This window comes from Nycticebus coucang, chromosome 6 (genome assembly GCF_027406575.1).
Source record: "Nycticebus coucang isolate mNycCou1 chromosome 6, mNycCou1.pri, whole genome shotgun sequence".
Lineage (NCBI taxonomy): Eukaryota > Metazoa > Chordata > Mammalia > Primates > Lorisidae > Nycticebus > Nycticebus coucang.
In genome coordinates this window covers 97,897,651-97,924,741 of record NC_069785.1, presented here as the reverse complement: position 1 = coordinate 97,924,741, position 27,091 = coordinate 97,897,651, and the positions used below count along the sequence as shown (strand labels likewise).

General features: G+C 39.2%; 2 pseudogenes; one reads left to right on the top strand and one right to left on the bottom strand.

The window, feature by feature from the left end:
- The window catches only part of LOC128588807 (tolloid-like protein 1), a 506,486-nt pseudogene that overhangs the window by 320,674 nt on the left and 158,721 nt on the right, over window positions 1-27,091 (bottom strand).
- Window positions 1,027-3,383, top strand: LOC128588460 (mitochondrial Rho GTPase 1-like; annotated as a pseudogene).

Here is a 27,091-nt window from a genome sequence, read left to right as displayed (position 1 = left end):
TAAGAAGAATGTATTTCAACTCCATCCAGGTAAATGTAAAAGATGTAAAGTCTCCATCTTTTCTCATGGCTCAATAACATTCCATGGTGTACATATACCACAGTTTGTTGATCATTCATGGGTTGATGGGCACTTAGGTTGCTTCCACGACTTGGCTATTATGAATTGAGCTGCAATAAACATGCTAGTGTAAATGTCTTTGTGGTAAAATGATTTTTGTTCTTCTGGGTAGATACCTAGTATTGGGATTGTAGGGTCAAATAGAAGGTCTACTTTTAGATCTTTGAGGATTCTCCATACTTCTCTCCTAAGGGGCTGTATTAGTTTGCAGGCCCATGAGCAGTATTTCCTTCTTTCCACATCTACACCAGCATCTGGTGTTTTGTGACTTTGTGACATGGGCTAATCTCGCTGGGGTTAGGTGATATAATAGAGTGGTTTTGATTAGCATTTCTCTGACGATTAAAGACAATGAGCATTTTTTCATGTGTTTGTTGGTTATTTGTCTGTTATGCTCAGAGAGGTTTCTATTCACATCTCTTGCCTGCATATAGAGCTGGTTGTTTGCACTTTTCTTATTGTTCATTTTGAGTTCTCTGTAGATTCTAGTTATCAGGCCTTAGTCAGATTTGTAGCATGCAAAAATCTTCTCCCATTCTGAGGGCTATCTGTTTGCTCTGTGGTACTCTTAGCTGTGCAAAAGCTCTTTAGCTTGATCAAGTCCCAGTTATTTATTTTTGGTGTTCCTGCAATTGCTGGGTGTGGGTGGGTGGGTGTGTAGGTGGTCTTCTTCATAAAGGTTTTCCCCACACTCTTCTAGAATTTTTATTTGTGTATTAAATTTAAATCTTTTATCCATTCCCGCTGGGCTGTCCCTGCTCCGGTGCTCTGAAGTAACTGAGGAGGCCATGTGGTGGGCCTGGGCTGCTGAAGAGGCTGGCAGGTGGTGCCAGTAGTGTGGGGAGACCAGCAGTGTGGAGTGGGTGCACCCGGTGAAAGGATTCCACTCCAAGCGTGTGGGCAGCACACATGAAGAAAGACCTGCGGATCCTGCTGGTGCCAGAACCTAGAGTTGGGAAGACATCACTGATTATGTCTCTGGTCAGTGAAGAATTCCCAGAAGAGGTTCCTCCTTGAGCTGAAGAAATCACCATTCCAGCTGATGTCACCCCTGAGAGAGTTCCAACACATATTGTAGATTACTCAGAAGCAGAACAAAGTCATGAACAACTTCATCAAGAAATATCACAGGCTAATGACATTTGCATAGTGTATGCTGTCAACAATAAGCATTCTATTGATAAGGTGTCAAGTTGATGAATTCCTCTCATAAATGAGAGAATAGACAAAGATAGCAGCAGGCTGCCTTTAATGTTAGTTGGGAAAAAATCTGATCTGGTGGAATATAGTAGTACGGAGACCATCCTTCCTATTATGATCCAGTATACAGAAATAGAAACCTGCGTGGAGTTTTCAGCAAAAAACCTGAAGAACATATCAGAGCTCTTTTATCATGCACAGAAAGCTGTTCTTCTTCCTACGGACCCCTGTATTTCCCAGAGGAGAAGGAGATGAAACCAGCTTGTATAAAAGCCCTTATTCGTATATTTAAAATATCTGACCAAGATAGTGATGGTACCCTCAATGATGCTGAGCTCAACCTCAACTTCTTTCAGAGAATTTGTTTCAACACTTCATTAGCTCCTCAAGCTTTGGAAGATGTCAAGAATGTAGTAAGGAAGCATATAAGTGACGGTGTGGCTGACAGTGGATTGACACTGAAAGGTTTTCTCTTTTTACACACACTTTTTATCCAGAGAAGGAGACACAGAACTACTTGGACTGTGCTTCGATAATTCAGTTAGGATGATAATCTGAATTTAATGCCTGAATGTTTATAGCCCCTGCTAAAAATACATCCTGATTGCCCTACTGAATTAAATCATCATGCATATTTGTTTCTCCAGAGCACCTTTGACAAGCATGATTTGGATAGAAACTATGCTTTGTCACCTGATGAGCTTAAAAATTTATTCAAAGTTTTCCCTTATATACCTTGGGGGCCAGATGTGAGTAACACAGTTTGTACCAAGGAAAGAAGCTGGATAACATACCAGGGATTCCTTTCCCTGTGGATCCTCACGACCTATTTAGATGTACAGCCATGCCTGTAGTATTTGGGCTACCTAGGCTATTCAATATTGACTGAACAAGAGTCTCAAGCTTTATCCATTACAGTAACAAGAGATAAAAAGGTCGACCTAAAGAAAAAAACAGACTCGAAGAAGTGTGTTAATCTTTTCCATATTTACACTAGTGAAGTTAATTATAATATGCCTGGGGGATGTCTTATTTGGATTGAGTTGTGCTGGGATTCTGAAACCGTCTGCTATCCAAGTTTCAGAATGTCTTGGCATGTCTGGAAAATTCTCTTTCATCATTTCATGGAGAAGGATCTCTGTGCCTTGCAAGGCCACTTCATCACTTTCAGGGATTCCAATGAGGTGGATATTACCCTTCTTTGAATTATCCCAAAGCTCTCTGAGGGAATGATCTGTTTTGCTCTCCATTTCTCTTCCTTTTTACAAGGGTACATGTGAAACTTAGTGAATGCAGAATGTGATTGTCTTAACATAATTACTAAGAAAATGCCAGAAATGCTATGTTAACCAGTGTGATGAAAATGTGCCAAACTGTTTATAAAACCAGTGCATGGTGCCAAATGATTGCATTAATGTACACAGCTATGATCTAATACTAATAAAAAAAAAAGAAGGGTGTTCAGATGTAACTTAATTGGAATGAAAAACTGTGGGAAAAGTGGAGTTCTTCAGGCTCTTCTTGGAAGAAACTTAATGAGGCAGAAGAAAATTCATGATGATCATAAATCCTACTATGCAATTAACACTGTTTATGTATATGGACAAGAGAAATACTTGTTGTTGCATGATATCTCATAATTGGAATTTCTAACTGAGGCTGAGATCATTTGTGATGTTGTGTGCCTGGTATATGATGTCAGTAATCCCAAATCCTTTGAATACTGTGCCAGGTTTTTTAAGCAACACTTTATGGACAGCAGAATACCCTGCTTAATTGTAGCTGCAAAGTCAGACCTACATGAAGTTAAGCAAGAATATAGTATTTCACCTACTGATTTCTGCAGGAAACACAAAATGCCTCCACCACAAGCCTTCACTTGCAATACTACTGATGCATCCAGTAAGGATATCTTTGTTAAATTGACAACAATGGCCATGTACCCGCACCTGACACAAGCTGACCTCAAGAGCTCTACATTTTGGCTTTGAGTAAGTTTTGGTGCTACTGTTTTTACAGTTTGGAGCTTTGCTATGTACAGAGCACTTTTGAAACAACAATAATTAAAACAAAATACCAGCCCTACGAAAAAAACCCCACTTTTATGTACATTCTGAATGCTTTATTTCTACTAGAAATATTGAGATATTTATACATGCAGAGTTACATTATTAATATTTGTAATTCATGTGTAAGAGTATTTTAATATTAGATATAACTGCAGTATTGGCTAGCATATGGAAAGAAACAGCTAACAGCCAAACTAAAATGGGTAAATTTCAGAGGCCATAAGGGAATATTTTGTAAATAATGAACAAATTCAGGCAAGATATGGTCTACTAAACTGAGTACTAAAAAATCACGTGTGTAGGCATTTCTATGTGGCATTGTTAGTGCTCACAGACTCACTCTCCTAGTTTTAAGTCAGCCAAGAGATTGTATTTACTCAAGGATCAGTTATTTCTTTCACATTTACTCAGAATGATCCTTTGGATTCTGTAAGTACATGCGGCACATTTTTTTCTTTTTTTTTTAATTATTAAATCATAGCTGTGTACATTAATGAGATCATGCGGTACCATACACTTGTTCTATAGACCGTTTGACACATTTTCATCACACTGGTCAACACAGCCCTCCTGGCACCCTCCTATTTATGTGTTAAGACATCTATATTCAACACTTACAAAGTTTCACATGTACCCTTGTAAGGTGCACCACAGGTGTAATCCCACCAATCACCCTCCCTCTGCCCTTTCTCCCTCCTCCCTCCCCACCCTCTCCTCCTTCCCCGTATTCGTAGGTTATATCTGGGTTATAGCTTTCATGTGAAAGCCATAAATTAGTTTCATAATGGGGCTGAGTACATTGGATACTTTTTCTTCCATTCTTGAGATAGTTTACTAAGAAGAATATGTTCCAGCTCCATCCATGTAAACATGAAAGAGGTAAAAATCTCCATCTTTTGTTAAGAATGCATAATATTCCATGGTGTACATATACCACAATTTATTAATCCATTCATGGATCGATGGAGACTTGGGCTTTTTCCATGGCTTACCAATTATGAATTGGGCTGCAATAAACATTCTGGTACAAATATATTTGTTATAATGTGATTTTGGGTCTTCTGGGTATATACCTAGTAGAGGAATTATAGGATTGAATGGCAGATCTATTTTTAGATCTCTAAGTGTTCTCCAAACATCTTTCCAAAAGGAATGTATTAATTTGCATTTCCACCAGCAGTGTAGAAGTGTTCCCTTTTCTCCACATCCACACCAACATCTCTGGTCTTGGGATTTTGCGATATGGGCTAATCTTACTGGAGTTAGATGATATCTCAAAGTAGTTTTGATTTGCATTTCTCAGATGATTACATATGATGAGCATTTTTTCATATGCCTGTAGGCCATGAGCCTGTCTTCTTCAGAGAAGTTTCTCTTCAAGTCCCTTGCCCAGCCTGTGATGGGATCACTTGTTCTTTTCTTGCTTGTACGTTTGAGTTCTCTGTGGATTCTGGTTATTAAACCTTTGTCGGAGACATACCCTGCAAATATCTTCTCCCATTCTGAGGGCTGTTTGCTTGCTTTACTTACTGTGTTCTTGGCTGTGCAGAGGCTTTTTAGTTTGATGTATACTGGAAGCTGCTTCAATTGCCTGGGGGGGGGTCCTCCTCATAAAATACTCTCCCAGACGGATTTCTTCAAGGTTTTTCCCTGCACTCATGAAACTAAAGTTTCATGTCTTAAGTTCAAATATTTTATCCAGTGAGAGTCTATCTTAGTTAATGGTGAAAGGTGTGGGTCCAGTTTCAGTCTTCTACAGGTTGCCAGCCAGTTCACCCAGCACCATTTGTTAAATAGGGAATCTATTCCCCACTGAATGTTGTTAATTGGCTTGTCAAAGATCAAATAACGGTAAGTAGCTGGATTCATCTCTTGGTTCTCTATTCTGTTCCAGATATCTACTTCTCTGTTTTTGTGCCAGTATCATGCTGTTTTGATCACTATCGATTTATAGAATAGTCTGAGGTCTGGTGGCGTGGTTCCTCTTGCTTTGTTTTTATTTCTGAGTAATGTCTTTGTTATTCGAGGTTTTTTCTGATTCCATATAACGTGAAGTATTATTTTTTCCAGATCTTCAAAGTATGACAGTGGAGCTTTAATAGGGATTGCATTAAAATTGTATATTGCTTTGGGTAGTATGGAAATTTTAACAATGTTGATTCTTCCCAGCCACGAGCATGGTATGTTTTTCCATTTGTTAACATTTTCAGCTATTTTTTGAATTTCTGAGGAGTCTGTTATTTCATCTTTGTCATTTCTGATTGATGAGATTAGAGATTTTACTTTTTTTTTCCTGGTTAGGTTAGCCAACGTTTTATCTATTTTATTGACCTTTTCAAAAAACCAACTTTTTGATTTATTGATCTGCTGTATAATTCTTTTGTTTTCAATTTCATTTAATTCTGCTCCAATTTTGCTTATTTTTTTTTTCTACTGGGTTTTGGGTTGGAATGTTTTCCCTTTTCCAGTTCCTTGAGATGTTCTATTAAGTTATTAACTTTGTCTCTTTCTGTTCTCTTGAGGAAGGCTTGTAGTGCTATAAATTTCCCTCTTAGGACTGCCTTTGCGGTATCCCTGCGGTTCTTATAATTTGTGTCTTCATTGTGGTTTTGTTCCGAAAATTTGGCAATTTCCTTCTTAATCTCATCTCTGACCCAGCTATCATTCAGCACAAGGTTATTTAACTTCCATGATTTTGTATGAATATGCAGATTCCTGTTGTTACTGAGTTCAACTTTTATTCCATGGTGGTCCGAGAAGATGCAAGGAATAATTTCTATTCCTTTTAATTTACTGAGGTTAGACTTGTGACCTAAGATGTGATCAATTTTGGAATATGTTCCATGGGCTGATGAGAAGTATGTGTATTCAGTTTTCTTGGGATGAAATGTTCTGTAGATGTCTGCTAAATCCAAACGTTGGATGGTTAGGTATAAATCTAAAATTTGTTTGCTCAGCTTCTTATTGGAGGATCTATCCAACACTGCCAAATGAGTGTTGAAATCTCTGACTATTATGGAGCTGGAGGAAATAAAGTTGCTCATGTCTGTTAGAATTTCTCTTATAAATTGAGGTGCATTCTGGTTGAGTGCATAAACATTAATAATTGAAATCTCATCATATTGAGTATTACCCTTAACAAATATGAAGTGACCATTCTTATCCTTCCTTACTTTTGTTGGTTTAAACTCTACTGTCTGGAAATAGTTTGCAACACCTGCTTTTTTTCTGATTACCATTTGCCTGAACTTTGGATGACCATCCTTTCACCCTGAGTCTATATTATCTTTTAAGGTAAGATGTGACTCTTGTATGCAGCAAATATCTCCTGAGTTTTTGTATCCAGTTACCTAATCTGTGGCTCCTTAGAGGACAGTTTAAGCCATTCACATTAATGAATAATACTGATAAGTCTGGTAAAATTTTGAGTATCGAGTTTTTCAAAAGTCCAGTGGACATTTTTAGTCCTTTTGCCACTGTGGAAGTTGGAATTTGATCAAAAGTTTCTGAGTGAGTTTACTTTTGTGGTAGAGGATTTGGCTGGTCGTTGTGGAGGATGTGTTTGAGAATATTCTGAAGAGCTGATTTGGTTATGGCAAATTTCTTCAACATATGAATGTCATTAAAGTATTTAATTTCTCCATCATAAATGAAACTCTGCTTAGCTGGATACCGGGTCTGGGGTTGAAAGTTATTTTGCTTTAGGAGATTAAATGTCGATGACCACCCTCTTCTAGCTTGAAAAGTTTCAGCAGAGAGATCTGCAGTCATTCTAATATTCTTCCCTTTGTAGGTAATGGATTTCTTGCGTCTGGCTGCTTTGAGAATTTTCTCCTTCATATTAACTTTAGTGAAGTTAATTATAATATGCTTGGGGGATGTTTATTCGGATTGAGTCATTCTGGGGTTCTGAAACTGTCTGCTATCTGAATTTCAGAATCTCTTGGCATGTCTGGAAAATTCTCTTGCGAGGCCACTTGATCACTTCAGGGATTCCAATGAGGTGGCTATTAGCCTTCTTTGAATTATCCCAGAGCTCTTGGAGAGAATGATGCATTTTTGCTCTCCATTTCTCTTCCTCTTTGAGTGTTTGGGAGCATTCAAAGACTTTGTCTTCAATATCAGAAAGCCTTTCTTTTCCTTGCTCCACTCTATTACAGAGGGATTCTACTGTATTTTTCAGATGGTTGAGGGCTGCAACTTCTTGCTTCAGTATGTCAAAATCTTTGGTGGTTTTGTCTTTAAATTCGTTAAATTTTTGAGACAACTTTTGAATTTCTCCTCGAATTTCTAATTCCAACTTTTGAATTGCTCCTCAAATTTCTAATTCCAAATTTTCCACCATTCTATTAATCTTGTTTTCAATCCAAATTCTGTATTTGATTTCTGATATTACAGCCAGCTGTTTATGAATGGGATCTTCAGTTACATCTGCCATATCTGTTCTTGGGGTGGTTGATCTATTCTGGTTATTCTTGTTACCAGAATTTTTCCGCTGATTCCACCCTTTGATTATTTTACACCATTTGATTTTTCCCCTGGAGCTTTGTCGATGACCTGTACAGTGCTATGGCCTGAGAAACTGGGGACCTGTTTGGTGTGGTGAGGCTAAGTGGTTCTGTCTTGTTTTTACCTGGTCTCTGTTCAACCCTAGTGAAGGAGTTACTCTGGGTTGAAGTCTCAGCTATGGAGAAATACCAGCAATTTAGTCACACCGCTCCCCACAGGCAACAATTGGAAAAGGAAAATCAAACCGTCCTAAAACCGCACACCCAGGGCACCACTTGAATATTCCTCAGGCGACTGGCTCAGTTCAAAATGTCCAAATCATTTGTCTCAGTCATTACCTGTCTCAGGTGGGAGAGTTTAAAAGGTCTGTGGCAACTGCATCTCAGGGTTCTGGTGACAACTCAGATATGACTTGCTCCAGTGCTCTGTAAATTCAGGAGGATCCACCCAGAAAATAGATTAGTCTGGGAAGGTTGATGCCTCCTTCCCCACCTTGCACCTCTGTCATACCCAGTCACTGTAGCTCTAGAGGGCTGTGACCCAGTTGCCTCTAGTGAACAGATACTCCAGGGGTTTGAACCTGCCTGAATCACAAGGAAATCTATATCTGCTCAGCCAGGCCGCTGCACTCTGCCTCTGTCCAGCAGGGGGAGGTAAGGCCAACAACCTTGGGCACTTGATGGAGGCTGGGGGATGTTCACTCAGTTCCAGCCCCACCCCTGATTGATATTACTGACAGAACAGAACAACTTTGTGGGAATTTGTTTCTGTCGCTGCTAAATTCCACTGCAGAAGAGAAGGTGTTATGAGTTCCCAGAGCCTGTGCCTCAGGCCCTGTTTTGCTCTTGCAGGTTTGTATTCTGTTAGCTGTCAGTTCTAGCCTCCTGCCTTCCTTTGTCTATAGGCTGACGATCCTTGGAGGGCCAGGTGCATCTTAGGCTCAGTAAAGCAGTCCTCTGAGTCAGCCCTGCCCTGGGAATTTCCTGGCTGTGCATGTCCGTTTTCTAGTCCCTGAGTTCCACCCAGGCTGGTACCACCTCAGGCAAACCCTTTACTCACGGACCTGAGTTTCCATCCCAGGTCTGTTCCGCGGTGGTTGCCACCTGATAAGATGCCCGGCCTACACTGGTTGCCCAGGGAGACAGGGGGTATGGCTTCAGAATATCTGGGAGTGACCCTCAGGGCACTGCTGTTCCGGTGTGATTTCCTCTCAGCCGACTGTCCTCTCCTCACTCCCATGCCACAGAATCAGCACTGACTAGCTGCAGTCTAGGCCCTGTCCACACCCCTCGAGAAATCACCCAAGAATCTGGACTCCTGGGGGACAGGCCTCCAGACCTCAGGGAGTGCTGGGAGGTCAGAATTGCAGGTAGAGAATATATACAGTTTTATGCCTGGCAGGAGAAGGCCGTGGCACCCTAGTAGGGGAGGTAGGTCCTGTTTTTAGAGGGTCAGTCCCATGGAGTGTAGTGAGAGGACCTTTGAACTCTGCTAATTTGTTTGTGGGGCACTCCCAGCTATTCTCATGGGGGAGGGGACTCTCATCCACTTTGTGTTGGATTTTGTACTTTTGTTTGTATCCTTGGGGTTGCAGCTCACCTCAGCAGGGTTGATGTATGTTCTTCAACCTTCTCTCTTCTTGCAGCTCTAATCCACCAGGTTACTTGCTAAATTTCTGTCCTTCAACTCTCCTTGTGGATGGGAGCCTCTGTGGAAAGCTGGCTTCAGTCAGCCGTCTTGTCTCCACCCCCCTCCATGTGGCACAATTTGCCACTTTCTCTCCGTTTTTAAAAATACACAAGCCAGTGTCAGCTTACCAACGTGACTTTCTTTCAGTCACTTATGGTAGGCCAGCCTCAAAGCCATCATGCAGTCTAGAAAATTGAATAGCTAAATATGCAGGTCTTTTAAGGAAGAAGTAAGGTTAAAAGCAATTAGCAGAGGTATTATCTATGTGATTATGTTGCTTCCTTTGTCAGTATGTTGAATTGCATAGCCCTTTCAATCAAATGAGTAAGACAATTTGTATATTATTGTTTTTAGTTTAAATAGTCACCCTTAAAAAAATCTTTTATCCAACAACAATCAATTTTTATCAGTGGTGAGAGGTGTGGGTCCAGTTGCAGTCTTCTGCATGCGGATAACCTGTATACTCAGCACCATTTATTAAATAAGGATTCTTTTCCCCATTGCACATTTCTGTTAGGCTTATCAAATATTAAATGATGATATGTGGCTGGATTCATCTCTAGTTTCTATATCCAATTCCATAGACCTGTATCTTTATTTTTGTGCCCGTACTATGCAGTTTTGATCACAATACCTTTGTTATATAGCCTGAAGTCTGGCAACATGATACCTACAGATTCGTTTTTATTTCTAAGAACTGTATTTTCTATTGAGTTTTTTTCTAGTTGTGTATAAATAAAAGTACTATTTTTTCAAGATCTTTAAAGTATGACAGTGTTGCTTTGATGGGGATTGCATTAAATTTAGGGTAGTATGGACATTTTAGTGATGTTACTTCTTCCCAGCCATGAGCATGATATGTTCTTCCATTTGTTGACGTTTTCTGCTATTTCCTGTCTCATAGTTTGATAATTCTCTTTATAGAGATCTTTCACGTCTTTTTAAAGATATATTCTCAGATATTTCATCATCTTTGGTGCCATTGTAAAAGGAATAGAGTCTTTGATTTTGTTCTTGGCTTGACATTGTTGGCATATATGAAGGCTACTGATTTGTGGGTATTGATTTTGTAACCTGAGATGCTGCTATATTCCTTGATCTGTTGGAAGAATGGGGACTGAAGACCTCATTCTTGGCAAGAGAAAACACCCCCAGAAAAAGGGAAAAATTAAAAAGTAAACTTAGTGAGGGCAGTGCCTTTGGTTCAGTGATTAGGTTGCTGGCTCCATATACTGAGAGTGAAGGGTTCAAACACAGCCCTGGCCAAACTGCAACAAAAAAATAGCCAGGTGTTGTGGTGGGTGCCTGTAGTCCCAGCTACTGGGGAGGCTGAGGCAAGGGAATTGCCTAAGCCCAACAGCTGGAGATTGCTGTGAGCTTTGATGCTATGGCACTCTACCAAGGGTGATAAAGTGAGACTCTGTCTCTAAAAAAAAAAAAAAAAAGAAAGATTAGTGAATCAGAACAAAGAAAAGTCAGTTAATTTGCCTTTAAACCAGCTATTGTTATTTATTTATTTATTTTTTTGGAGACAGAGCCTCAAGCTTTTACCCTGGGTAGCATGCCGTGGCATCACAGCTCACAGCAACCTCCAACTCCTGAGCTCAAGAAATTGTCCTGCCTCCACTTGCCAAGTAGCTGGGACAACAGGTGCCCACCACAACACTGGGCTATTCTTTCGGTGCAGCTGTCATTGTTGTTTGGGCTGAGCAGGCTGGGTTCAAACCCGCCAGCTGAGGTGTATGTGGCTGGTGCCCTAGCCACTTGAGCCACAGGTACTGAGCCTAAATATTTTATCTGAACTAGTTTCCTACCTTTCCTACAACTTTGGCCTATTAAGGATACAGCTTTCAAACACCCTTGCTGGATCTGTAAACACTGGAGAAAATAATGGCCACAGAAGATGCTGTAGCAAGATACATTAACTAGGCCATTTCCACCCAATAAACAGTCAAAGCAAATGCCCATTGTGGAGATTTGTATTAGATTGAGGCAGAGATCAAGATAACATCTCGAGCCCTGAAATATAGGTAGGAGGGCTTATATCCCTTATTGCAGAGGAAGACCCTCTGTGGTGGTGATGAGAGGATAATTCTTCTCTCCTTCCGATTCTTCAGAGGAGATTGACACCAGTGTCATTTTACTCCACAGTGAACTAGCTTTATTAACACCCCCCTAAAATATGCATGTGTGACTTCAGACAAGAGGCTGTTCTCACACAAGACTCAGGTTCCAGATTTTTCAAGACTACTCAAACCCTTAAAGTTAATGATTATACAAACAATAGGAGCTAATGTGTTCACTCAAAGAAACTGCTCACATCTTTGTTCCCTTCTTCAGCTTACCCTTTAGGCTAATGAGCAAATAGCCTTCAATAAAAGCTGAGTGGAACTGACACTTCGGACCACCATTAGAACCCCACACGAGGGTGGTGGTACCCTCAGTTCCCACCTCTGAAAATTCTATTCTGTGTGTCTTGTTTCCTTCTTTCTCATTTTTTTTGGTAACTTTATATTTCTTCAGTCAGTTGCCACCTGATCCACAGGTCTTGACAGACCCTACCCCAGGGGAGCACCCTGGCATTGATCACTTCTAAGAGCTTTGAAGTTGAGTTCCTGATGTTTTCCAGATATAAGATCATGTCATCTGCAAAGAGGAAGAGTTTGACCTTATCTGCAAAGAGGGAGAGTTTGACCTCTTCTGCTCTATTTGGATTCCTTTGATCTCCTTCTCTTGCCTGATTGCAACGGCTAGGACTTCCAACACTATGTTAAATAGCAATGGAGACAGTGGGCTTCTTTGTCTGGTTCCAGACTTGAGTAGGAATGCATTCAGTTTTACTCCATTCACTATGATACTGGCTGTGTGGGTTTGCTGTAGATATCCTCCATCAGCTTAAGGAATGTTCCTTCTAAGCCTATTTTCTTGAGCATTTTTATCATGAAAAGACTTTGGACATTGTCAAAAGCCTTTTCTGCATCCATTGAAAGGATCATATGGTCTTTGTTTTTGATTCTATTTATGTGCTGTATTATATTATATTTATAGATCTGTGTATGTTGAACAAAACTTGTGTCTCTGGAATAAAACCCAGTTGATCATGGTGTATAACCTTTTTTTTTTTTTTCTTGGAGAGACAGAGTCTCACTGTACCACCCTTGGGTAGAGTGCCATGGCGTCACATGGCTCACAGCAACCTCTAACTCTTGGGCTTATGCAATTCTCTTGCCTCAGCCTCCCAAGCAGCTGAGAATACAGGCGCCCGCCACAGCACCTGGCTATTTTTTTGTTGCAGTTTGGCCAGGGCTGGGTTTGAACCCACCACCCTCGGCATATGGGACCAGCGCCCTACTCACTCAGACACAGGTGCTGCCCAAATAACCTTTTTAATGTATTGTATTCTGTTTGCTAATGTCTTGTTGGGTATTTTTGCATTGATATTTATTAACGATATTGGTCTATACCTTTATTATTATTTTTTTGGGTCCTTTTGTGATTTTGGGATCAGGGTGATATTTGCTTCATAGAATGTGTTGGGGGAGGATTCCTTCTTTCTCTATATTTTGGAAAAGTTTATGCATTATAGGAATTAGTTCCTCTTTGAAGGTTTTATAGAATTCTTGTGTGAAACCATCTGGTCTAGGGGTTTTTGTTTTTTGGAAGGCTTTGTACAACTGATGCTATTTCAGTCCTTGATATTTGTCTATTCAAGATTTCTAAATCTTTCTGGCTGAGTTTTGGAAGGTATGGTGCTTCCAGATTTGTTCCATCTTCTCCACATTTTCATATTGCTGGAAATAGGGTTTGTTTTTAATAATAATTGTTGAGAATTATTTATATTTCTGTGGCATCTGTTGTTATTTCCCCTTTATCATTTCTGATTGTAGTTATTAAAGATCTTGTTTTTCTATTGCTGGTTAGTCTAGCCAAGACTTTACCAATTTTATTTATCTTTTCAAAGAACCAACTTTTTGTTTCACTGATCTTCTGAATAAGTCTTTTGCTTTCAATTTCATTTAATTGTGCAGAAGTGATTATGTTGATATGGTAACAGGATATTTCCTTACAAGTTAATTTCAGATAGGTAAAATGAGGTAATGGTGAAACTAACAGATGATAGATTAAGTGTGTACATGACTAGAAAGGTATAAAATCAAAACCCTGAAGAAAGAACTTTGCTACATGCCGTCCCACACTATGTAGTCTTTTTCTTGACTTAATAATTACAGGAGCGAGTTTATACCCACAGCAAAGCTGCTGTTTGTTCATGTCTTCCTCATGCAACATATTGGTGTAGTTGGCAGGATAAGGGGATCGCAAAGGAGCACAAAGCCTTTCTGGACACTGGGCTGGAGGATGGCCATCTTCGCCAGGACACCTCGGAGAGATCTTTGCTGAATCATCTAGAGGTAAGCTTGAGAACCCTGTAACTGGGATGGTGCAATTGCCATGCAGAGTGTGTGGGACATCTCCAGCATAGCAAGAAACATGGGAAGAAATAATATGAGTCTTCAGCTCTCTTCCTCTTTGGAGGACCAGTATATTGCCATTTTAAAAACTCTGATTTCTACCACTAAAATTCCGGTAAAAACCAGTAATCCGTGGGAACTTTGCCATGTGGTTGTTAAGCATTGCCACTGGTTCATGCCTGACCAGAAACTCCAGCTTAATTTGAAAGTCTGTAATAAAGTGGGTCAGGCTCTGCATTGTGCCCACCAAAAAGGCAATTTTATATGCAGAGAAATATGGGCAACATATCAGCTAGTTCATATTGCATTGGAACCATTTCAAACATGTTCTGAGCAAACCTCTGAGACTGAGGATATTGGCACTGACTAGTTGCCACCCCTGCCTCCTTTTCCCGAGCTGGGTCAGTTAGACCAGCCAAAGCAGGCTGCGGAAAGTCCCAGAGAATCAGAGCATGAATATGATATGCCACAGTCCTATTCTGAACCCGAGCCTAATAAGCCTACAAAGAAATATGTGGGTGACTTAATTAGTCTAGAGAGTGATGAAGAGAGCTGTCCGGAATTAGTGGAAATGGCTGATGAATCAGCTCAAAAAGAGTCTGAGTTTGAACATCTTAAAAAGGTTATGGCTGAATATTTCAAACAATTAATCAAAGAATTGCCTTCTTAGAAAAGAAGGGAGCTGAGGGCAACGCCTGTGGCTCGAGGAGTAGGGCACCGGTCCCATATGCCGGAGGTGGTGGGTTCAAACCCAGCCCCGGCCAAAAATCACACACAAAAAAAAAAGAAAAGAAAAGAAGGGATCTGAAATACTCTCCTCTAGAGCAAGCTCTAAAGCAGGTTCTTATAAAGATGTACTTCCACCTTACAAGCCTTTAACTCCTTCTGCACCAGCAGGTCCTATGGTCTGGAGGGAAGGTCCCTTACATCATAATGCTCCACCAGGAATCTATCCTGTGTGGCCTAATCCCCCAGATACTCGCTTCACTGCACGGTATCACTTTCCTTTAGATGTTTCTGAATTGACTATATCTAATGAGAACTCATTTCAAATTTCAGAACTGGATAATAATAAAGAACCTGTTATACAAGCATATTCTGTTTTCTAGGAAATTCGAGAGAATGGTCAATTAGGAGCTGCTCAACATACTCCTACAGAAGAAAAAAATTTAAGAACAATGAAAGATGCCGTTTACGCTTATGGACCTACTTTTCCTTTTGTGATTGGCATTTTAAATTCATATTGCACAATTCATATTTTTATTCCTGCTGACTGGGAAACTTTAGCTCATACTACCTTGAGCCCTGGTCAATTTTTACAATTTAAGGCTTGGTGGCTGGAAGAGGCAGCTTTGCAAAACTGAGCTCGGGGAACTCCAGTTAACTCTTTAATGGGTACTGGCCCTGCAGCTGACATTCACCAATAGCTGCAATTAACACAAGGCTTATTAATGCAGGTTAAAGATGTTTGTATTAGAGCTTGGCAAAGACTAGAGGAAAAAGATGGGGTTAAACAGTTTTTTACAAGAATCATGCAAGCAAACCATATTCTGAATGAACCATATTCTGAATTTGTGGCTAGACTTCAGACAGCTATTGAAAGGTCTGTTCCTAGAGAACAGGCCAGACAGATGCTTTTATTACAATTAGCATTCGAGAATGCCAATTCAGATTGTAAGTTGGCCCTGACACCTGTCAAAAATCAAGACAATGTTTCCATTGTGCTAAAAATTGAATCACTAATTATGTTTAGCTCTCTATCTGGATAATCACTTAATAGCATTAATATAGCAAACAACTCAACTTTCTGGACAGATTGATAAGGAGACTGTTTGACCTTTTGTATTTCTTCTCCTCCATATCCTGATATTCCTTTTTTGTTAGCATCAGTATAAAAAGTGACAGCATTATCTAAAGGATGTTCTTTAATAATTTTTGGTAATATCCAATTAGTTCTTTTAAGAAATTGAATTCTTTTATCTTTAGTATAATGGTTGCCTATAAGTCCTAGGTAATCAGAAAGAGCGATTTGCCATTCAATGTTGAATATAAATAAATTATTAAATTGAGAATTAGTAAGATGCACAAATATTTTTTCAGGGTCTTTACCAATTAATTGTCTAAATCTTTGATGTCCTTTTAAAATTATTGTGGCCTTTACATATATATATGCTATATTTGTTGAGAGCCAGGACAGGTGTGTGAATGCCAGTGAATTTAAACAAGCCGTGGCAAGAATCTCCTGGCCTGACAGTCCTTCAACTTCTGGCTGATTGAGTCTTGAAAAGAACCAAGAGATTTATTGGACTTTTGATGCTGCCATTCTAGGAATTATTGCAGTGACAGCTTCTGCTGCCACTTCTGGGGTGGCTTTAACTCAAGGAATCAGAACACATAATATTGTGGCTGACTGGCATAAGGACTCTGAACAATTATGGACTACTCAAAAACAGACTGACACTGAATTATATAATGAAATTGATAATTTAATACAAGCTGTTGTTATGTTGGGGGATGAGTTAGTTGGTTTAAAGAAATAAATGAAGTTAAAATGTGATTGGAATGTAACTACTTTTTGTATAACCCCTGTTAAATATAATGAGAGTAAATTTCCTTGGGAGAATGTTAAAAAACATGTGTTAAACCATGATAATTAGACTAAGGAAATTGCAAATTTACAACATGAGGTATATTCTACTTTTGAAAATAAGTTACAAAAAATAGATGGAGATCAGATTTTACAAGGCATAGCTGATGGAATTGAAAAAATGAATCCTATTCCAAAAATACAGGGACTTGTAGGAAGTTCAGTAGGATCATTAGCATTATTTTTAATTATTGGATTAATTTTGTATTTAATTTGTAAGAAAATGAAGCATGCCCAAAGAGAAAATGAACGTTACACGCAAGTGTTTGCTTTAAGGATGACGGATATGAATAATATATGTCAAAAAACAGAAAGGGGAAATGTAGGATAATATTTAGAAATAAACATATCCTACATCAAGCACACAAAGTGAACTCAGGGTGAGTTTAAAATGACTTTCTATTCTTCCAGAGGCTTAAGGGACCTGGGCCCCCCTGGGACACATGCAGAGTTAGGTTGCCTGGAGTTAAAAATTCCACAAGCCAATTCTCTGAAGCTGTGCATCCCATGAAGCCTGAGATCAAAGGACATGCCACCCTTCCTCAGAGACACAGGCCAGAGGGTTGACGTATGTTAACAACATATTGTCAGAGGTCTATAGGTGCTCTGCCCTCAGGAAAGACACAGTCGTTACTTCATACTGAGTAAACTGAGTGAAGGCTTGTTGCTTGAAGATACTCTTCCATTAACTCTGTTCTCCTGTGATTACTTTCTTCTTTGTGATCTTTATTTAGATACCTGCCCAGAGATTAGTCAGTGTCTAGAAGAGGATGTTTACTGCAGAAGTAATTGTGTTGATATGGTAACAGGATATTTCCTTACAAGTTAATTGCAGATAGGTAAAATGAGGTAATGGTGAAACTAACAGATGATAGATTAAGTGTGTACATGACTAGAAAGGTATAAAATCAAAACCCTAAAGAAAGAACTTTGCTACATGCCATCCCACACTGTGTAGTCTGTTTATTGACTTAATAATTACAGGAGCGAGTTTATACCCACGGCAAAGCTGCTGTTTGTTCGCATCTCTGGTCACGCAACAATTACCATAGATTGTTCTCATATAATGCTCTTTGCTGCATCTCCCAAATGTCAATTTGCACAATGTTCCTTATCAGTAAGTATTGACTACTTTTCATTACCATTTTTATTGACATTTAACTTTAGAAGTATACTTTAAATCTCCGATGTTGTACCAAATGGCCTTGTGGGGGAGCCTTTCCATAGTTTGCAGTCTGCCTTTGGGATGGTATTGGACCTGTTGGGTTGCGAGTCAAAGTGCCTCTTCAGTATTTTAAGTATTGCCCAGTTTGTCCTCATAACGTTTGAGTCACACTTTGTTACCAACACTGAGCACAAACAGAAGCAGTTAGATGTGAAACTTCTGATATTTTGTCTCTGATATGGTATCTCAGTAGAGTTAATTTAAATTTTTCTTTTTTGAATGAGATGAAGAGCTGTTTGTCTTTTTTTTTTTTTCTCTTTTAACTGTTGGTTTATGTCTCTAACCAGCTTCCACGGGCTTTTTGGTAGTTTCTTTCTTCTGTGTTTTTAGAGACTTAAGTATATTAAAAATCTTTGTAATATAAGGCATATAATTACTTTTTTCTTTTTAATAAACTTTTTGTTTTCAAATGATTTTAGAATTACAGGAAAAATTGCCATGATAATACGGAGAGCTTCCCTGAACCCCTCACCTGGTTTCCCCTACTACCATCATCTCACTTTACCGTTGTATATTTGTCACAACTAAGAAACATCACTGGGTACGTTTATATTAACTAAACTCCAGGCTTGATTCAGATTTTACCATATTTTCTATTAATGTTAATTGATTTCCTTTGGCTAGGTCCAACCCAGTGCAACAGATTGCATAAATTGTCAGGCCTGCTGAGTCTCCTCTGATCTGAGACAGTTTTCCCTATTCCTTGTTTTTTCAGACCTTAGCAGTTTTGAAGGTTACTTACTGATCAGGTAAGCTGTAAAATGTGCCTCTGTGTGGGTTTTTCTTGTGAGTAGACTGGGGTTATGAACTTTTGAGAGAACAGCCTGGAGGTGAAGTGGCAGGAGGGTGTAAAGGGAGAAAAGACAAACTTTTGGGAGTCACAGGTGAGGAGTCAATAATAGTGGAATTACAGATATTATATGGGCAATAGCTGGCCCTGAGACACTGAGAACAGGACTGCAGGTCCCTGTGTGGGACGACTGGAATAGGGCGGGGTTTTGCAGGACCAGTGGGTACTTTCTGAGGAGCAGGTGGGGACCCAGAGCCTGATTTAAGGGCTTGGATGGACAGTGGGCGGGGCTCAGAGGAGCTGGGGTTGGAGTTTTGAGGGGTACTAACAAATTCTGGAGGAATCCTTGTGAAGCTGGAGAGCTTGCTCCTGCAGAGCCTAGTGGTTCAATGGGCAGTGCTCTAAGAACTTTGCCAAATTATAGGAGTTGGTGTGGCTGTATCCCTTCCCGGCCCCCAGAGTGCCCCTTCAACCAGACCCACAACCTGAGAGTGCAGCACGTACTTGAGCACCGTCTACTTCCCCCCCTCACCTGCATAGGTCAGCACTGCCAGAGGGCGCCACTGTGGGCGGGGCTGAGGGTAGGTAGGGAGCTGCCAGGGGGTGCACTGTGGGCAGGGTTGGGAGGTAGGCGGGGTGCTGCCAGCCTCTGGAGAGTGGGTGTGTTCACCTCTCACCGTCTGGCCCTGTTGGGGACGGGGTGATGACTTCCAAAGCATTCTTTCCTGTGGCGGCAGTTTCAAGGCGCCTGCAGTGTTCTTGGCATGATTTTCCATGGCCTTAGGTTGCCTCCTCAGATACCTTCACATAGTGAGGAGGTGGTTCCTAGGGATGTGGGCCAGAGGTAAGGTGTGCCAAGGAGTGAACCAGACGCTTCTTGTTCCTCATCCTTTGATGCACTGACTGGACAGTGTCACTGCTTACCTCTTTCCTGGAGGAGGACATGTCCATGTGAGAGAGAGACAGAGAGGGAGATACCTCCGCTGTGTAGAGACTGATATATAGTAGAACCTCTGTAAGCTGACCCCCCCAATGGACTGTAACAAACTGCTCAGAATAAAGAGGTGGTCAACAGAAGGTACAAGGCTCTCTGTACTGATACATACATGGGGTGCATGTCTGGTCTGTGAAAATTAAGTCAACTTAAGGAGGTGGTCAACTACGGAGGTTCTATTGCACATTGTGATATATATTTGTGATTTATAGAGATGGTGATATATATTGTGATATCTAGTAATATCTAATGGCATAGACTGTGATATATAGCAAGGTATATAGTAATGTATTTGTATATATACAGAGGGTGCTCAAAAATGTATGCACATTTTAAGAAAGAAAAACTGTATTAAGATTGTAATGCTTAATATACTCATAACACAAGATGAATACAAGTCACGTTTGACTTCTGCAGTTACTAGATGCGCTGCAAACCTCATACTATGCCTTGCTGTGGTAATTGAATTCAACTTCAAGAAATAATAGGTAGGCTCTGCGTCTGTAGCTCAAGTGGCTGGGGCGCCAGACACATACACCAAAGCTGGTGGGTTCGAATCCAGCCCAGGCCCACCAAATAACAATGACAACTACAAACAAAAAATAGCCGGGCATTGTGGTGAGTGCCTATAGTCCCAGCTACTTTGGGAGGCTGAGGCAAGAGAATTGCTTAAGCCCAAGAGTGTGAGGTTGCTGTGAGCTGTGACACCATGCACTCTACCCAGGGCAACAGCTTGAGACTCTGTCTCAAAAAAAAAAAAAAAGTAATACATAGATAACAGCTCCTAATATGTGTATACATATATTTTGCACCCTCTGAATATAGTGTTTATGCATGTTCTTTAATATTGTTCTCTTTAGGGACAATTGAGCACTTAGCCCTCTGGCTGAAGCCTGAGAGTTTTCAAACCTGTAAAGATTTGCTTTCTCTGGAATAACTAATTCTCTCCAATGTTTGTCTCAGCATTTTTGAATATTCACAACTAGTTCCTGCTTTAAAAAATGTTTTGCTTTCATTATTAACTTACATTTATAAAGTATAGGCAAATTCAATTATGTATTTAATAAATATGCAAACTGGCCAGGTGGACTCGTGTGCTGTTGAGTTAGCACCCCCATGGCAGAGCTCTGAGTACCGTTGGTTGATACAGGGAAGCTGAATTGTATGTATGATGTGGAATTTGTCATTTGAAAAGTATGAACGTTCAGGAAGCAGACAGTTGAACTGCCCTGCACATTGAGGTTGGAGGTTAGTGCATTTCTGTCAGTTGTTTATCTTTGTGGGAGTCAGATGATGTCTCCAGGCTGAAAAACCTGGCCTACAATTGATGAGCTTGGGAACCTTTTCCACTCTAGGCTTCCATAAGGCCCAAGCCTGGATGCTTCCTGGTAGATCTCATTTGTATTTCCTCTTTATTCTAGAGATACATATATTTTTTTTTTTGTAGAGACAGAGTCTCACTTTATGGCCCTCTGTAGAGTGCCATGGCCTCACACAGCTCACAGCAACCTCCAACTCCTGGGCTCAAGCGATTCTCTTTCCTCAGCCTCCCAAGTAGCTGGGACTACAGGCGCCTGCCACAACGCCCAGCTATTTTTTGGTTGCAGTTTGGCCAGGGCCAGGTTTGAACCCGCCACCCTCCGTATATGGGGCCGGCGCCCTACCGACTGAGCTACAGGTGCCGCCCTATTCTAGAGATATTTTGAAACTAAATGATATTGGCTTATTGAAAGGAAACAAATTGCATTTTTTTATTGGTGTGCCTCATTTTTGGCATTTTACTTATTACCTGGATGAATAATGGGATGAAACTACTTGGAAGGATATAATGCATATGAATTCTTTTTCTTACTCTTACCATCTTTGGTGTTCAGATAAATTTAACTAATATCTAGTGATGCCATAATTGCAGTCTGTTATTTCAATTATTCAGCAAGTTTTCTAGAAAAAAAAATTTTTAACAGCTCTCTAATTTCAGTGTATCCATAGCTGCTGTGTGTGAGGATGTTTGTTGTGTATATGACTTTCTGCATATGGTATTATTTTCTTCCTTTTAAATAGCTTCTTTTCAAGTAAGTAAATCAGGTCGTCCCCTTTGTTGAAATGTCACATGTGTAAATCTGTTAATTGAGGAAGTGGATGTGGTAAGAAATGTGTGATTTAAAAAAAATAAAATATAAGGGTATTACTGGTGGATTTTTCATTTAAGAAAATTAGAAAACATTCAGTCATATCCTACCTTGAAATGATATATATTTAATTTCTGTATTTAATCTGAGTAGTTTCCATATTTGCTTTGGGATCTACTTTGTTATGAAACTGCATTCTCAGCTGGGTGTGGTGCCTCATGCAGTAATCCAAACACTTTGGGAGGCTGAGGTGGGAGGATTGATTGAGGCCAGGAGTTTGAAACCAACCTGAGCAAGAGCAAAAACCAGAAAAATTGGTGAATGCTGTCTATAGTCTCAGATAATTGGGAGGCTGAGGCAGGAGGATCCCTTAAGCCCAGTATTCTGAGGTTGCAGTGAGCTATGATGACACCATTGCACTGTAGCCAGTGCCATAGAACAAGACACTGTATCAAAAAAAAAAAATTGTATTCTATGTAGGTTTATGTTACATTTCCAACTGAAAACTTTTTTGTTGTTAAAATTGCCATTTATAGTTGATTGTAGGATTTTTGTCTCATCTATCTTACTTGCCTTTTTCTATTAAATAACCCATTTGATCTCCTTTACATTAAAAAGTGCCTGCCATAGAGCAGCAACTTAAATGGAACATGTCCTTTCTCTGGTGGGACATTTTGGAGTCTTCCTGTGGTGGCTGCAGGCTGAGGGAACATTTTTGGCCTACTGAGCCCTGGAGTAATTGATGCTTCTGAATGATTTCAGCAAATGTGCCAAGTAGGATTTTGCTACTAGTGGGGGTTTTCCTGTAATGTGTTCCTAGCAGGATGGGCATATGTCCTTTTGTATGAACAAATTGAAGGTTATCTGCTGGAATCTTTAAAGAAATAACTTCTCTATATGCAGGAAAATGTAAGAATTATCGTCGATTTGTTTATAAGATTAATGGAAGTAGCCAGGTATTGGGCCTGGCAGTTCCACAAAGACCACACTGCCAAACAAGCCACATTTACAGCAGAGTCCTTTTATTGAAGTGCCAGCTGGCAACTGCCTCAGTGTCCCAACATGGGGTTTCTGAGAGCAGCCTGAGTGCTTTTAAGGGGTTGGGTTTTAAGGATTGGTTTACATCCTGGTTGCAGGCCGTAGCAAGCAAACGTTGTACAAAAGCAGACTTTTGTGGATAGTTATCTATATGTCATACATTGTTGTTTTCAGTACTTTCTCTCATACATCTTAGTTCCAGTACCTTCCCTGCCTGGTATTGTTTAAAGGTCAGTCTGGGGATAAAGGCATTCCTGGTTCATTTCTCAGGGGAGTTAGTCAAGCAAGAAGTTAGTGAGTGCTTTCCCATCCATCTTGGGAGTGAACCAGACTTACTCCATTTTGTTAAGGGCCAGACATTTGGCAGGAGTTAACAGGTATTTTTCTACTTTCCCTTGGGCCCACTGGGCCTAACAACTACCCCCTTGTCTAGGATATAAATTAAATCATTAATTTTAATTTGAATGTGGGTTGCTTGTTATCTGTCTGTTTCAGTGGTATGGGTACATAGATTACATTTTTTTTTAAGTAATTAAGACAAGTCCTGCAAGGAGTTTCCTCAGGCTTCAGCCGTGCGTGGAGCAGCCAGCTTCCAGTGTGTGTCTGGAGCAGGGCATGTTGACTGTTTTGCTTTCTATAGGGTAGTGAAGATCTCTTTACTCAGTTGTGAGGAATTTAGGTTATTTACAAACATTTATAAGTTTTGGATTTTTAGAGATAAGTCTGGGTGTAGTGCCCAGGAGTTCCACAAAGACCACACTGCTAAACAAGCCAAATTTATAGGACAGTCCTTTTATTGAAAAGCCAGCTGGCAACTGGCTCAGTGTCCCAACATGGGGTTTCTGAGACCAGCACCAAGTGCTTAAGGAGTCAGGTTTTTAAGGCTTGGTCTGCATCTTGGTTGGCATGCAGGCTGTCCAGTTGCATTTTGGGGGTGGGGTGGGGGGACAGAAAGTAAGCATTGTACAGAAGCAGAATTTTGCAGTTAGTTAGCCATACGTCATACACTTTTTGTTTTAATATTTTCCCATACATTTTAGTTCCAGTACTTTTCTCCATACATCTTTGTCTCAGTAGTCTCTCCACCTGGCATTGTTTAAAGGTCAGTCTGGGGATAGTAAGTTCATTTCCCAGGCCCAGGAGTTAGTCAAGCAAGAAGTTAGTGAGTACTTTCTCATCTACCTGGGGAGTGAACCAGACTTACTCCATTTTGTTGAGGGCTTGCAGCCTCAGAATTTGTCAGGAGTTAACTGGTATATTTCTACTTTAGCCTAGAACTAACAAGTCCCCTCTTTTCTTCTTAATTAGTCAAATCATTGAATGATGGGTGGGTATAAGGTTGGGCAAAAGGTCATATTGATTTCTTAATTATCATAAGTTTGGCAATGTTTATTTGCTTTTCAACATAAGCAGTAAGCTGATGTAAAATGCAGGGGCCTACTGCCGGGAGGAGGAGGAGGCGGTGGAGTGGTGTGGACTCATAGATTACATTTTTTCTCTTTTCTTAAAGTTTAAAATTTAATTAAGATAACTCCCATGCGGAATTTACTCAGGGTTCAGCTGTGCATGGACAAGCCAGTTTCCAGTATGTGGCGGGAACAGGGCATGTTGATTGTTTTAAGAGTATGAAACTATTTAGTAGTTATTTACAAATATTTACAAGTTCTAGATTTCGAGGCTAAGGTTTACATAATGAGAATATTAGTATTCTTATAAATTTAGCACAGTTTTTAAGATAATATATAATTTTAAGAGTTTTTACATAATTGATAATATTTAATACTGCAGAAATTTTCTAGTGTGGCCTGTAGGTAATTTTTGTTGAGTTTCAGGGTTTCAGAGCAAATATGATTATTGTCTATAATTCTATACTTCTTGGCCAGTTTCCTAATTCCATTTAATAGATTAGTTTAGTAAAATAGTTATGTTTTATGAGTTGACATTACAAACAAGGCTGGAATTTAATACAGGTGAGTCACAGTCTTTTTTTTTTTTTTAAATCATTTCTGTCTCCAATTTTTCTTGTTACTAAAGATAAATTATAGCAGAACTAACTTAGTTACCAAAATAAACTGTACTGCCAGTATACTGGGCCTAATTATTTGCATAAAGTGTAGTAAGAATGATTAATTATTAGTTATTTAGGCTCTTTTTTAAAAAAATTGGCTTGCTGGAACTTTCTATAAGGAATTTTCAGGTTAGACTTAAGTTTAACTCTAAGACTTAAGACTAAGTCTTTCATGAGCCCAAGTTTCATCTGTGCCATTAGGTACCTGTATGCATTGGACAAATTTCTCTCTTCCTGAGGTCCCCAAGCACATTTCAATTCCTAGATCTGTCAGAAAGCAACTTTTGTCACTTACCACAGATCAAGAAATATTATTGATGGGTTCCTGGCCAGTTTTTCCAAAGGGATTTTTTATTGGCTTTATAAAGTCAACCTGAATTCCTTAACACAGTCTGGACACTTCTGCAAATGCTATGCCAGCTAAAGCCTTGGTAACATAACCAGTGCTTTTATCATGTCCAATAGAATAAAACAGATTCTTATTGAACTTATGCAAATAACTGTATTGTTAGAAATTAAGAATACTTACAAATGCCTTTCAAATTCTGGAGAGATCAAGGAGAAAAAAATACATATTTCAAATTCTGCTCGTAAGTATATACATTGCTTGAAAAGCTACAAATAGTTTAAAAGATAGAAAATAGTTTTCTTAATTTCTAGAAAACAGACCATAAAAAGAATTGGCAATATTTCAAACAAAAAGCCATAACAAATTAACTCATTTTTATGTCATTGATTTCTATTTTGCTTGAAATTAGGTTAGCAATACTCATAAACATGTTAATTTTTAAATTAAAGTTCTAGAAGTTTGCTTCAGTTTTTCTTAATATACACTAAGACAGACTAATATTTTATAAAGTTAATTTTTTTTATATTTGATAATGTTTCCTATACCTTTAAATATACTAAATAAGCCTAATATGTCTTTAAAAAGACTGAATTTAGAATTTTGATCATGGAAGGTTTGTTAAATATCAAAGTTTCTTTCATTTTCAAAAACTCATTTTTTACAAAACAGGGGATTACAATGTATTATGAAGTTACTTATTTACTTGACCAGACCAACATTTTAAAAGTTTAAAAGGCATGATTTTCTTTTGGGTTGGGGGGTGGTGGGGTAAAGATTGAGTTTCTCAAACAAGTTAAACAATTAAACTACTACATTTTACAAATGAGGGACAGTTTATGGCATCAGTATTTTCTTGTTTAGGGCTAGACAGAGATCTTTCTCATTTTTAGGCTCAGGTGAACTTAGACATTTGACTCTGTTTCTTTTTAAGAATTTGTTTTTAGTCATAAGTGGGCTGTACCCTGCAGACCATATTCTTTAGATAAGTTCACAGTTGAATCTAGTAACCTTAGAAATATTACAGAGGTGAAAGTTTTATAATCTTTAAACATTTGGATTTTAATAACAGGCTCAAAACTAATTTTATTTTAAAAGAAACTATAGTTGCTTGAACAATAAGTTTTTTGAGTTATTTCTGTTCAAAGTTTTCTATTTTTCTGGAGACACAGTTACAGCAGTTTCCTATAAGCTCTTCTCTAAAATGTTTTAGTACAGTTTCCCTGTGTCTTCTATTCTCTTTCCTCAGATAAATAACAGATAAGTTCTAGCTGGGATAAAAACTGAGATACAGACAGGCACCACTCAACACAATCGTTTCACCCTCTGTGAAGGGTGAGGGAGCAAAAGCCCACCTATTATTATTGTTTCAGTCAGTGTTTAAGTAATCACATGTACACAATTTCAACCTTCTCTTTCTTTTATTAATCAATTGCTGGGAGGTTTTAAAGGGAAAGTAAGCTTATTCTTTGACACAGATTTTCTATTCGTTTGGGATATTTCTTATGCTGCTCAATTGTCAGTCTGAACTTCTTTTTTATTAGAGAAAATATCTTTAAAATTTCTTAATAAATAACCCAGTGGGGGATTTGCTTTAGAAGAGGAGGAACTTATTTTTAAAAGGACAAAAATCATCTGTGAAGCACAGAGAAGCACAAAAAGGCACAATTACAACACCACAATGGACCAATAAAAGCTAAACTGATAATCAGAGAAATTAACCAGATTAACCAGAGGGTCTCAAACCAGAAACTTAAACCAGAGGTACCCAGACCAGGGATTCAAACCAGAGTGACTT